This window comes from Pan troglodytes, chromosome 12 (genome assembly GCF_028858775.2).
Source record: "Pan troglodytes isolate AG18354 chromosome 12, NHGRI_mPanTro3-v2.0_pri, whole genome shotgun sequence".
In the NCBI taxonomy this organism is placed as follows: Eukaryota; Metazoa; Chordata; class Mammalia; order Primates; family Hominidae; genus Pan; species Pan troglodytes.
In genome coordinates, this window is record NC_072410.2 from 113,679,045 (window position 1) to 113,693,137 (window position 14,093).

Here is a 14,093-nt window from a genome sequence, read left to right on the forward strand (position 1 = left end):
AGTAGACCTTGTGAGAAGAAGGTCAGAGCAGTGGGAGCTCTGGGAGCAAGGGAGCAATGGCTGTGGCCGGGAGCTGATGCTGAAGAGGTGGACAGGACCCAGAGGGTGCAGAATCTCAAAATCTTCTTGGGTGTGTTGTTTGGTTGGTTGGTTGGTTTGTTTGTCTGTTTTTAGAGACAGGGTCTCGCTCTGTCTCCCAGGCTGGAGTGCAGTGGCGCGATCACGCCTCACTGCCGCCTCGACCTCCTTCTCGATCTCCTCCTTGGATGTGATTTTACAAGCAGAGGGCCAGCATGATTTGTTTCACACTTTATAAAAGGTCATGTTGGCTGCACCTGGAGAAATGATTATAGAGGGGCAAGTGTAAAGGCAAAACAGTAAAATAAAATACTAATTCGCAATAGATAAATTGGACTTCAAAAATAACACTTTTGTCCTACAAAGGACACATCAAGGAAGTGGAAAAAAAACACTCACAGATTTTAAAGAAATATTTTTTGGGTTTTCTTTGTTTTTTTCTTTTTGGGTTTTGTTTGTTTGTTTGTTTGTTTTGTTTTTTTTGAGACAGGGTCTCGCCCTGTTGCCCAGGCTGGAGTGCAGTGGTGCAATCATGGCTCACTGCAGCCTTGACCTCCCTGGGCCCAGGTGATCCTCCCACCTCAGCCTCCCAAGTAGCTGGGACTACAGGCATACGCCACCATGCCTGGCTAATTTGTTTTATACTTTTTAGAGAGACAGGAGATATACCATGTTGTCCAGGCTGGTCTCAAACTCCTGGGCTCAAGCAATCCTCCTGCCTCGACCTCCCAAAATGCTGGGATTACAGGCATGAGCCACTGTGCCAGGCCATAATGAAATATTTGTAAATAAGATATCTGATAAGGGACTTGTATCTAGAATAAAGAACGCTTACAACTCAATAATAAAAGGCTACTCAATTTTAAAATGGGCAAAGAATTCAAATAGACATTTCTCCAAAGATGATATACAAATCGCTAGGCACACGAAAAGATGCCCAACATCATTAGTCATCAGGGAAAGGCAAATCCAAACCACAATGTGATACCATGTCACACCCACTAGGACGGTGATATGGTTTGGCTGTGTCCCCACCCAAATCTCATCTTGAATTGTAGCTCCCATAATTCTCATGTGTCGTGGGAGGGACCCAGTGGGAGATAATTTAATCATGGAGGAGGTTTCCCCTGTACTGTTCTCATGGTAGTGAATAATGGTTTTTTGGGGTTTTTTTGTTTTTGTTTTTGGGATGGAGTCTCACTCTGTTGCTAGTTTGGAGTGCAATGGTGTGATCTTGGTTCACTGCAACTTCTGACTCTCTGGTTCTAGCCATTCTCCTGCCTCAGCCTCCTGAGGAGCTGGGATTACAGGCGCCCACCACCATGCCCAGCTAATTTTTCTATTTTTAGTAGAGACAGCGTTTCACCATGTTGGCCAGGATGGTCTTGATCTCCTGACCTGGTGATCAGCCTGCCTCAGCCTCCCAAACTGCTGGGATTATAGGCATGAGCCACTGCCCCCGGCTGAGATCTGATGGTTTTACATGGGGAAACCCCCTTCACGTGGCTCTCCTTCTCTCTTGCCTGCTGCCGTGTAAGACGTGCCTTTTGCCTTCCACCATGATTGCGAGGCCTCCCCAGCTACGTGGAACTGTGAGTCCATTAAACCTCTTTTTCTTTATAAATTACCCAGTCTCGGGTATGTCTTTATCAGCACCGTAAAAACAGACTAATACAGATGACTAGAATAAAACAGACAATAACAAGTGTTGCTGAAGATGCAGAGAAACTGGTATCCTCACATGCTGCCAGTGGGAGTGCACAATGGTGCAGCCACTTTGGAAAACAGTCTGAGACTTGCTCAAACGTTTAAACATAGAGTTATCGTATGACTTAGTGTTTCACTGCTAGGTATATACCAAGAGAAATGAGAACACATGTTACCACAAGAACTTGTTCACGAATGTCAACAGCAGCATTATTCATAATAGCCCAACAGTGGAAACAACCCAAATGATCATGAACTGATGAATGGGTGAACAAAATGTGGTATAGTTTCCTGGGGACCATAACAAACCACTAGAAACTGGGGGCTTAAACAGCCTGCATTTATTGTCTCCGTACTGGAAGCTGAGAGTGAGAGACCAAGGTGTAGACAGAGTCAGTTCCTCCAGAGGCTGTGAAGGAGGCTCTGTTCCAGGCCCCTGTCCCAGCTTCTGGTGTTTTTCTGGCCATCTTTGTCATTCTTCAGCTTGTAGACTTATCACCCAGAGCCTGCCTTCATCTGCACTTGGCATGCTCCCTGTGTGCATGTCTGTGTCCAAATTTCCCCTTTTTATAAGGACACCAGTCATGTTGGATTAGGGACTCACTCTTCCAGTATGACATCATCTTAACTAATTACATCTGCAACTATTTCCAAATAAAGTCACAGTCTGAGGCATTAGGCATTAGAATTTCAACATATGAGTTGGGGGGCATAATTCAACCCATAAAATAATGGAATATTATCTGGCTATTAAAGGGAATGAAGTACTGATACAAGGATGAACTTTGAAAACATTGTATTCAGTGAAAGAAGCCAGTCACAGAATATCACATACTATATGACTCCATTTATATTAAGTGTCTAGAATAAGCAAATCTGTAGAGACAGAAAGCAGATTAGTGGTTGCTCAGGGCAGGGAAGGGGATGGAGGGATAACAGGGTAAGAGATAAAGGGTTTTTTGGGTGACGAAAATCTTCTAAAATTGATTGCGGTAATGGTTTTACAATTCTGTGAATATGTTGAAAACCCTTAAGTTGCACACTTTTTAATTTTATATTATTTTACCTTTGAGACAGGGTCTTGCTCTGTCACCGAGGCAGGAGTGCAGTGGCACAGTCATGGCTCACTGCAGCCTCTACCCCCATGAGCACACGGGATCCTTCCCCCCGAGTCTCCCAAAGTGCTGGACTACAAGGGTGCGCCACCACACTTGGACAATTTTTAAAACTTTTCATACAGATGGGGTCTCACTGTGTTGCTCAGGCTCGTCTTGAACTCCTGGGCTCAAAAGATCCTCCCACCTCAGCATCCCAAAGTGCTGAGATTACAGGCATGAGCCACTGTGCCCAGCCAAGTTGTACACTTTAAATGGTGGAATTATATGGTATATGAATTATATCTCAATAAAGCTGAGATAAACAACAAAAAAAAAAACTCTACAAATTAGTGTTTAAAAAAGTGTTAAGGACTAAAAAAGTAAAAAACAAATGTATGGACTCAGAGTTTGGAGCTCGAGTTCAAATCATGGCCCTGCCACCTTCTCTTACCTTGAGTGAGTTGCTCTGGGAGGCTTCACTTCTTCATTGGAAAGATGGAATGAGAGAAGAAAGGTACTATCACATATCTAGCAGGGTTCATAAAGGAATTAGAGATTATCTAAGTAAGATAAGAGTTACCTATTTTAGAATTAGAGTTTGTCTAAGTAAAAATACCTGACTCATAATAGTTGCTCAAAAAATATATTATTAATCATACATTTTATATTCCCACTCTTGAAAACATAGTGGATTATCTGGGCACAGTGGCTCTCACCTGTAATCTCAGCACTTTGGGAGGCCGAGGCGGGTGGATCACTTGAGGTCAGGAGTTCCACATCAGCCGGACCAACATGGTGAAACTCCATCTCTACTAAAAAAAGTACTAAATTAGCCTGGCCTGGTGGTACATGCCTGTAATCCCAGCTACTTGGGAGGCTGAGGCAGGAGAATTGCTTGAACCCAGGAGGTGCAGTTTGCAGTGAGCCGAGATCCTGCCATTGCACTCCAGCCTGGGCAACAAGAGCGAAATTCCATCTCAAACAAAACAAAACAAAACAAAACCCCCCCCCCAAAAAAACAAAACAACACAACACATAGTGTGAATCTATAACTAATAAATCTTTATTTGGTCATAAAAAAAAAAAAAGATCAGCCAGACATGGTGGCTCACACTTGTAATCCCAGCACTTTGGGAGGCCAAGGTGGGCAGATCACCTGAGGTCAGGAGTTGGAGACCAGCCTACTAACATGGAGAAGCCCCGTCTCTACTAAAAATACAAAATTACCAGGGCGTGATGGCACATCTCTGTAACCCCAGCTACTAGGGAGGCTAGGGCAGGAGAATCACTTGAACCTGGGAGGCAGAGGTTGCAATGAGCCGAGATTGTGCCATTGCACTCCAGCCTGGGCAACAAGAGCAAAACTCCATCTCAAAAAAAAAAAAAAAAAAATCAAGAAATAGCAGATGCTGGTGAGGCTGTGGAGAAATAAGAACACTTTCACACTGTTGGTGGGAATGTAAATTAGCTCAACCACTGTGGAAGAGAGTGTGGGAATTCCTCAAACACCTAGAACCAGAAATATCATTTGACCCAGCAATGCTATTACTGGGTATATACCCAAAAAAATATAAATTATTCTGTTATAAAGATACATGCACATGTATGTTCATTGCAGCACTGTTCACAGCAGCAAAGACATAGACTCACCCCAAATGCCTATGAATGATACACTGGATAAAGAAAATGTGGTATAGATACACCACAGAATACTATGCAGCCATAAAAAGGAAAAAGATCATGTCCTTTGCAGGGACATGGATGGAGCTTGAAGCCATTATTCTTAGGAAATTACCGCAGGAACAGAAAACCAAATACCATGTGTTCTCACTTATTAGTGGGAGCTGAACAATGAGAATACATGGACACGGGGAGGGGAACAACACACACTTGGGCCTGTTGGGTGGGGTGGGGGTGGGAGGAGGGAGAGCATCAGGATAAGTAGCTAATGCACGTGGGGCTTAATTCCTAGGTGATGGGTTGATAGGTGCCGCAAACCACCATGACACACGTTTACCTATGTAACAAACCTGCATGTCCTGTATATGTATCCCAGAACTTAAATCATAAAAAAAATAAGGCACTTTTAATACCTCTCAGAAAGCAAACTCCCAAAATGGAGCTAAACCATAGAGGAAAAACATATTCCCTGGCATTATTCATGCCACAGGAGGACCCAGCTCTGCTACTTTTCTGCCTCTGACGTCTCTTCTCCCGACTTTTGTTTTTATTCCTTGAGCTGGTAATTGAAGCTGTCAGAGAAGGCTCATGCCAGTCAGTATTTCGTTGATGAATTCCAGCTGGGACTAAAGAGTGCTGCTGAGTTGGAGAGAGAGAGAGAGAGAGAGAGAGAGAGAAGGCCCCTTGGGAATGAGCCCACGCTCTGAGGCAGTGGGATGTGAGTATCCAGCCCATTCGGTGATTAACTCTGTGTCCAGCAAGGTTTTCCTGCCCATCCATTTGAGGTGCTGGCCTGAGTCAGCATGTGCCTGAAGAGTGGAGTGAAGACAGAAAGCCGCCTGGAGAATACGTAGCTGAAATGAGGTTGGGATACACGGAGATTCCTGCCACAGGGCTAAGCATATCCTGGTGCTTTAAGGAGGAAATTAGAAAGAAATATTGCGCTGGTCGCAGGTCTCTTAGGAGAGTCCATTTGGACTTCTCCATCACAAAGCCTGGAGCCCTACGGTCGAATAATATACAGGAACCCAATTCAAAGCTGTCATTCAGAGATGATGCCGTGTGCACATGCCAGACACTGTACTAGACTCTGGGAACACGGGGCTGAGGGTGTAATGGTGTCTGCAGAGGTGCTGGGCCTTCATGCCGCCTCACAGAGAGGGGAACACAGAAACAAATGACCTTCAGAGAGGCATTTCTCTATCCCATAGAACAGGGGTCCAACATAACCCAGAGACAGACGCCCTGAGCCAACTGGACTATCTGCCACTTGGTGCCATAGTGATCTGGATATCCAGGGCTGTTAAAGCTTCCTCCAAATTAGCTTTTCTCCTAACTCTCTAGACTAATTTATTTCATCCGGTCACTAAGTCCCCAAATGGGTCTATCCCAACAGACCTCTCGTGATAACGTAATCTGAGCAGCTACAGCCTGACTTAGAACATATTACTGAGGGATGATCTCCTGACCTTTGAATCCCCACCTCCCAAGCCTGTTCTGGGAGCTGCTTTCTTTCCCCAGAGCTCTCCTCGCTGCTATCCTCATGCTGAGCACAGGTCTCTCCTAGTCCCAGGTCCCTGCAGTCACACAGGCCAGCATCATCTCCTCCCCATTGTGGTGGTTGCTCACCTGTTCGGGGTATGGTGAGAATGACCATGGGCTAGGCCCACCCCCCTCTACCATCATTCCTAGGCTCAAAAGCATTGCTGACACTTGCCCAATCGTAAGGATCTCCGGGCCCCCTGGTAAAGTCCAGGTTCCAGATGGCCCTGACACAGAACTGTCTTTAGGGGAGGGGATTGGAAATCTGTATTTTTAATATGCGCTTGGGAGATTTTAGAGAAAGCAAGTCTACACAGCTTCATCTAGCATTTTAGAAGAGAAATTCAAAACCAAGGATTAGGCCAGGCACAGTGGCTCACACCTGTAACCTTAGCACTTTGGGAGGTGGGCAAATCGCTTGAACCCAGGAGTTCAAGACCAGCCTGGGCAACATGGTGAAACCCCATTCCTACAAAGAATACAAAAATTAGCCAGGCATGGTGGTGCACACCTATGGTCCCAGCTACTTGGGAGGCTAAGAAGTGGGAGGATCACTTGAGCCCGGGAGGTGGAGACTACAGTGAGCTGTGATGGCACCACTGCAGTTCAGCTTGGGTGACAGAGTGAGACCCTGTCTCAAAAAAAAAAAAAAAAAAGGACTTTGGGCCGGGCACGGTGGCTTACGCCTGTAATCCCAGCAGTTTGGGAGGCTGAGGCGGGCGGATCAAAAGGTCAGGAGATTGAGACCATCCTGGATAACGCAGTGAAACCCCATTTCTACTAAAAATACAAAAATTAGCCGAGCGTGGTAGTGGGCGCCTGTAGTCCCAGCTACTCGGGAGGCTGAGGCAGGAGAATGGCGTGAACCCGAGAGGTGGAGCTTGCAGTGAGCCAAGATCGCGCCACTGCACTCCAGCCTGGGCGACAGAGCAAGACTCTGTCTCAAAAAAAAAAAAAAAAAAAAAAAGGACTTTGAATTTCTTTCCAGGTCTGTGAATGTGTGGGGCGAATCTTAGAGGTGAGTGGGTTTGTAAGTGAGCAGGCGCCTTCTTAGAGCACTTGCTCTTTCACATCTTTGGGGAACCACTTGCAGAGTCGTGATCAGAGAGCAAAAAGTTCCCAAGGGATCTGAAAGTGCCCAACATTCACTCTGAAAGTGCTTGCCTAACCGCCACACAGAGAGTGGTTGGTTGGCCTGTAGGATTTGGAGCTGTGGATGTTTCCTGCCTCTAAGCAGAAGTAATAACCCTTAGTCATATAAGAGACCTAGTCATGGCGCGAAACAGAGACTTCATTTTCTCAGTTCTGCGGAATTCCCAAAGTCTGCAAGGCCATGTGTGTGACTCTCTTTGCAAAGAGTCTGGGAGTTGTTTTCTTTTAACTTGGTTGGAGAGCAGCATTTAGTGAATGCTTCTGGGCAGCCCAGGGGTCAGATATCAGACCCCCGACAAGAGTGGGCCCCCCTGGGATTTGGAGCCATGCACTTTTCCTCCAAAGGTTGCTTTCTCTGTTGGTGTTTTTAAAACAGGGCTACACCCCGTTATGTTTGCTCCAGTGTCCCTTCCTTTCTCTCCTGGACTCTCCCAGTCTGTTCGGGGTTCTCAGCCAACGTTGACCTCACTGGCCGCCTCTGCATTGCATCTTGGTGAGTCCCACTTGCAAATGCCAAGAAGTGAGCTGTGCAGTTTGTTCAGGCCCTGTTCACATTTTCCATATGGCCCTGAGCATAACAACTCTGCGCCTGGGCCTCCGGTCTGCACCCGGGTCCTGTCCTGAACTCTCCAGTGGGCAGAGCCCAGAATGTGGCAAGAAGGTCCCTGGCCGGGCCAGACCTGTGGAAACGGCCGGTTGGGCACACTGGATCAGTCTGAGTATGCTGGAGACAGGGCATGGAAAAGCCATGACCAAGGGATTCCATGGCAGGATTGCCAGCAAATCAATGCCCCCTTTGTGCCCCATTCCATAATATGACACAGCAATCCAGCCTGGGGCTGGCAGAAGCAAAGAGCATGCCTTCCACATGCATCCCCACCACTGTGCATCAGATAGAAAGCTGCTGATACCCTAATAGGGTGGGATTGGGCCCTTGGCTGAGTGGATCTCAGCCCACTTGACTCGCAAGCTGGACTACCAGGGGTTCTATACTTCCTAAGTCTAAGACTCCCTCAGCAGGGCACAAGACCCCACAGATACTCCAGCTTCTTTTCTCAAAAAGGCTAACCAGAAGAAGTAGAAAACATGGTTTTCTTTGATTGAGACCCCAGCGAGTGCCAACCCAAAGTCAACTGATCATTTGCTGCATGCTTCTATGATTTAATTTGCTCTTCCTCCTCATCTAGTTGTCCAACCAGAAACCTTGGCACCATCCTGAAGTCCTTTTCCTCCCTCATCCTGCAAATCTAGTCAGTCACCAGGTCCTGATGATTCTACTTACATAGTACCCACAGAGCTGCTCCCTGCCCTCGATTCTCCCCTCATCCCTCATCAATTCAGGCCCTCACTCTTTTTTTGTGAATACAGTGGCACAACAAGTCTTCTTATCTCCAGCCTAGACAACTCTCCAATCCATCCTGTTTACGTGGGTGCCATAATTATCTTTCAAAAAGTGATTATTCAAAAATGCAAATCTAGTATGGCACTCGCTTAAAAATCTTTCAATGGCTCCCCGCAGTCTGTGAATGAAATCCCAATTCCTCAGTGTGCTATATAAGGCCCTTTGCAGTCCAGACTGCTTAACGGTTCAGCCTAATTTCTCAACAAATGTCGAATATACCCACAGATACAGTCACGCCTAACACATTCATTCATTCATTCTCAATTCCTGTTATGCATCAGATCCTGTGCTAGCTCTGAGAATCCAGGGATGAGCAAGAGAGCCACAGTCCCTGAGCCCCTAGAGCCAGCAATCCAGAGTGAGAGCAGACTCTAACAAGAAGGTACAATTAAGTTCAAGTTCAGTGGGTGAACATGTGGGGGCTATTGCCTTGCCTGAGTCCAGGGAGGGCTCTGATCCAGATGAACAAGGGATCCCTGATGACTATGAGCTGGAAGTTGGTGGTGAGAGACAGTGTGTGCAGAGTCAAAGGGGAGAGAGAGCTTCACCTAAGCTAGACTTTACCCAAGCTAGTGGAGAGCCACAGAACAATTTCAGGCAGATTCACCTTCTCAAAATCTCTCTCTGGCTGTGGTTTGGGGAACAGGTCGAACCACGTGTAGCTTCCCATATTGTGTGCATTCTTTCACAAAACCCTGAGCACAAGCCCTTCCATCCTTCTAGAGGCTCTCTGCCCCTTGTGTATCTGTGAATTCTTTCCTATCTTCCAAGAGTCAGCTAGAAATCATTACAATTCCTATGCCACCCCTTCCCCTCTGCCTGCGTCCAGCTGGGCACATCAAGACCTACATGATTCCCTGCATTTCATGTCTTCTCTCTCCGTGGGAGGAGTCCTATTTCATCCTAGACCTGGAAGTCTTGCCGGGGTTCCATTGTCCCTAGATGCTTGTGTTTTTCACACAGTACATTTCAGAAAATAGGCTCCTGAAAGAGAAGAGGACTTGTAAGCATCCTTCTGATCTTTCGTGGTGGGAAAACCCTTGGCTTTGTACCTAAGTTTGGGCAAAGGCCTGATCAAGAAGGAAACCTAAACTTATTCTTTTTTTTGAGACAAGTTCTCACTGCGTCATCCAGGCTGGAGTACAGTAGTACAATCATAGCTCACTGCACCTTGAACTCCTGGGCTTAAGGGATCCTCCTGCCTCAGCCTCCCAAGTAGCTGGGATTACAGGCACACACCACCGCCCCTGGCTAATTTTTTTGTTTTTGTAGAGATGGGGTTTGCCGTGTTACCCATGCTGATCTCAAACTCATGAGCTCAAGCAATCCATCCACCTCATCCTCCTAAAGTGCTAGGATTACAGGCGTGAGCACCACACCCAGCCAGGAAGCCTAAACTACTGATGGCTCAGTGAACAGGCTCATGGTAGGTTACATAGGCTGTGCGGTGCATAGCTCGGGGCACCCTTCCCATCAGAGTCATTGTCCAGCTGCAGATCAATTAGGTTTTGGTGGGGCCTGGGGTGCAGATGGTAGTGGAATGTCTGGAGGAAGGGGTGCCTTCTCCCAGTCACAGAAATAGCTCAGTATGAGCTGGAAACAGTGAAGATGCTCGGTGGGTTTGATAAACTGAATAGGGTGTGTCTTTGATAACGATGTAAGAAACTTGGTTTAGTTTATAATTTGTAAGTAGCTTCTAGCAGTTTTCAGTTAGGATTAACTGACTTAAGGAAGAGTGGGCTTATTTTTTTGGAAAGGGTCTTAGCATTGGCCAGACAGAGGTGTTTACTTCATGTCATCTATGCCATACTGCAGGCTAATGATCTGGTCCCTTGCGAGCAGTGAATGCATTTGCTGAGGTTACAAGCAGTTTTTGTTCCTATGTACAAATTAGTGAAAACTGAGATTCATTTCATTCATTCATTCAATCCTTCATTCATTCACTCAACATATTTAGGGAGCATCTTTTTTTGTGCCTGGAAATGTGCTATTTGTTTTATACATATCATATGCCTACAAAGCCCTTATTATACATGTATTTATTGTAATTCCTATTGCACAGCTTAATAAACTAAATTGAAAAGTACATCGGCCACTTAGATAGGATTTGGAAATGCAGAAAAAGGATGAAATCTCCTCTCTCTACAACCCCGCGATGGAGGTTCTAAAAGCTGCTCTTGAACTTTAAGCCCTAGAAGGATGCAAACATCAAGAGGTGGTAAAAAGGAAGAGAAGAGCAGCGAGATTTAATCATGCTTAGATCTCTCTTGGCACAGACCATACATAAGCCATGGCCCCTGCCCCAATGGGCAGCAATTTAAGAGGCAAACAAGTGGCCCCGCACTATCCAAGCATACACAAGGTAGGAGGGCATGAAATTAGCACAGCAACATCCAGGATCAAAAGCAATGTTTGATTTTATCTTCATAGGCAATAAAATGTGAAGCACATTCTTTGGCAGCAGTCAGAAAGGCAGACTGCTGGCTTTTTGTAATTCTTTGAAGGTTTATAGCATGTCAGTTATCATAGCACTTTTGACAATGGAGACTTCATATCTTGAGGTAGGGCAGGTGAGTGTGCAAAATGAAATGTGGTTAGAATATTAAGGCTTGTGACACAGTACTTGGCCCTCAAGCTGTTCTGACTCTTCCAAATACATTCAGTTCAAGAATGCATCTCTGGTTTCTATTCCCGGTCACTCGGGAAATGACTCCTTGTCTGTAGGTATTTGTTTTGCATGAAACCAATTATGATCGTGTTTCTCATGTGTAGACATCATTATTATGAGTGCAGTTTTAGTTCAGTCCAGTATATTTATGTCTATGGGGCTAGTTTCTTGTAATTCAAATTATGATTATTTTTCTGAGATAGGGTCTCACACTGTTGCTTAGGATGGAGTACAGTGGTGTGATCATGGCTCACTGCAGCCTTGACCTCCCTGGGCTCACGTGATCCTCCCATCTCAGCCTCCCGGGTAGCTGGGACTACAGATGTGCACCTCCACACCCAGGTAATTTTTGTATTTTTGCCTATGCTCGTCTCAAACTCCTGGGCTCAAGCAATCCTCCCAGTTCAGCCTCTCAAAGTACTGGGATTAAAGGCATGAGCCCCCATATCTGGCCTGTAATTCAAATTTATCACACTTTCAAAAACACTTCTCACCTAAGATTGCTTTATATTTTATTCTTTTTTTTTTTTTTTTTTGAGATGGAGTCTCACTCCGTTGCCCAGGCTAGAGTGCAGTGGCGCGATCTCGGCTTGCTGCAACCTCCGCCTCCCGGGTTCAAGCAATTCTCCTGCCTCAGCCTCCTGAGTGGCTGGGATTACAGATGAATGCCATCATTCCTGGCTAATTTTTGTATTTTTTAGTAGAGATGGGGTTTTGCCATGTTGTCCAGGCTGGTCTTGAACTCTTGACCTCAGGTGATCTGCCCACCTCGGCCTCCCAAAGTGCTGGGTTTACAGGCCTGAGCCACCGTGCCCAGCCTATATTTCATAGCTATCTGTTGAATTTTGTTCGATATGTGAATAAACAATCATTGACTATATCCTCATGATTATCCCTTCAAGGTAAATAACCTCTTATGCTTGAAAGTTCTTATAAAAAGTGCTAACAGTTTTGCTTGCGTCTGGAGAAGGTGTGGGCTAAGAGAGACCAGATGGTTTAGTGGAAGATTTTTAAATGCTGGAAAAAGACAGTTGTGGAAGCTCCTCTGTCTTCAGGAAGCAGCTTTCTTTTTTTATTTTTTTAGACAGAGTCTTGCTCTGTCACTCAGGCTAGAGTGCAGTGGTGTGATCTCGGCTAACTGCCACCTCCACCTCCCGGGTTCAAGAAATTCTTGTGCTTCAGCCTCCCGAGTAACTGGGACTACAGGCGTGCACCACCATGCCCAGCTAATTTTTTAAATTTTTTCTTTAGGGGAGATGAGGTCTTGCTATGTTGGCCAGACTGGTCTTGAACTCTCGACCTCAAGCGATCCACCCACCTTGGCCTCCCAAAGTGCTGGGATTATAGGGGATTATAGATGTGAACCACCACACCTGGCCCAGGAAGTGTTTGTTTGTTTGTTTGAGACAGAGTCTCACTCTGTCTCCCAGGCTGGAGTGCAGTGGCACAATCTCGGCTCACTGCAAGCTCCACCTCCCGGGTTCACACCATTCTCCTGCCTCAGCCTCCTGAGTAGCTGGGACTACAGGCGCCCGCCACCATGCTCGGCTAATTTTTTTGTATTTTTAGTAGAGATGGGTTTCATCATGTTAGCCAGGATGGTCTTGATCTCCTGACTTCGTGATCCGCCCCCCTCGGCCTCCCAAAGTGCTGGGATTACAGGCGTGAGCCACCGCGCCCGGCTAGAAGTGTTCTTGAAGTGACATGACTTTAGGATAGGAGAACACCTGCAGTGAGAACCAGGAAACGGCCCTAGAGAAGACAGACCATGGTTTCCTACGGAAAAGTCTTTCAATCACTTGGTTCCAAAACCGTTTCTTCCTGCCGTGTTGGCAATGAGACTGGCCCCTCTCAGCTTGCAGAGAACAAAACCAGACAGATGGATCCCTGATAAGTGAGTTGAATAGGAGGAGAGACGTGCTGGTCAAGGTGAGGCCAGTGCTATCATGTGGCCAGCTGTCATCTGACTGCTGGCTGGAATAGCCAGGTAACCAGGTGGACATTGTGCCCAGAGAGAAAGCCCAGGTCCCTAAAATCATCGGCTTAGTGGCTGTGCGGGAAGGATGAGGACTTTCCAGGAATAAGATGGCTGAGAAAATAATAAACGAAGCAAAAGCTACCACTTTTAACCACAAAAGAGCAATATTGCATCTTTATCTAAAACTATAGGCACAGTTTATTCTTGTCGATTCCTTAGAATCTGTTTTGGGGTCAAATATTTCTGGATAATAAAGGGGGAAGGAAGTAACATTTGTGAGCACCTACCATGTGCTAGGTGCTTGATTTGCATTCTTTTTTCTTTAATGATTTTTTTTTTCGAGACGGACTCTTGCTCTGTCGCCCAGGCTGGAGTGCAGCAGCATGATCTCAGCTCACTGAAGCCTCTGCCTCCTGGGTTCAAGTAATTCTCCTGCCTCAGTCTCCTGGGTAGCTGAGACCACAGGCGTGTGCCACCATGCCCGGCAATTTTTGTTGTTTTTAGTAGTGACAGGGTTTCGCCATGTTGGCCAGGCTAGTCTTGAACTCACAACCTCAAGTGATCCTCAAGCCTCAGCCTCCCAAAGTGCTGGGATTATAGGCATGAGCCACTGTGCCCAGCCTGTAAGGCATGATTTTTTGCCTCCATTTTATAGATGAAGAAACTGTGTCTCCACGAGGTAAAGTCCCCCCCAACTACTGAAGGGCAGAGCTTGGGCCACCATGCACTCCCCACTGTGCTAGTGCCTTTCTGTGAACAATCTTTGCTAAATCAGACTCTAGTGGCCCC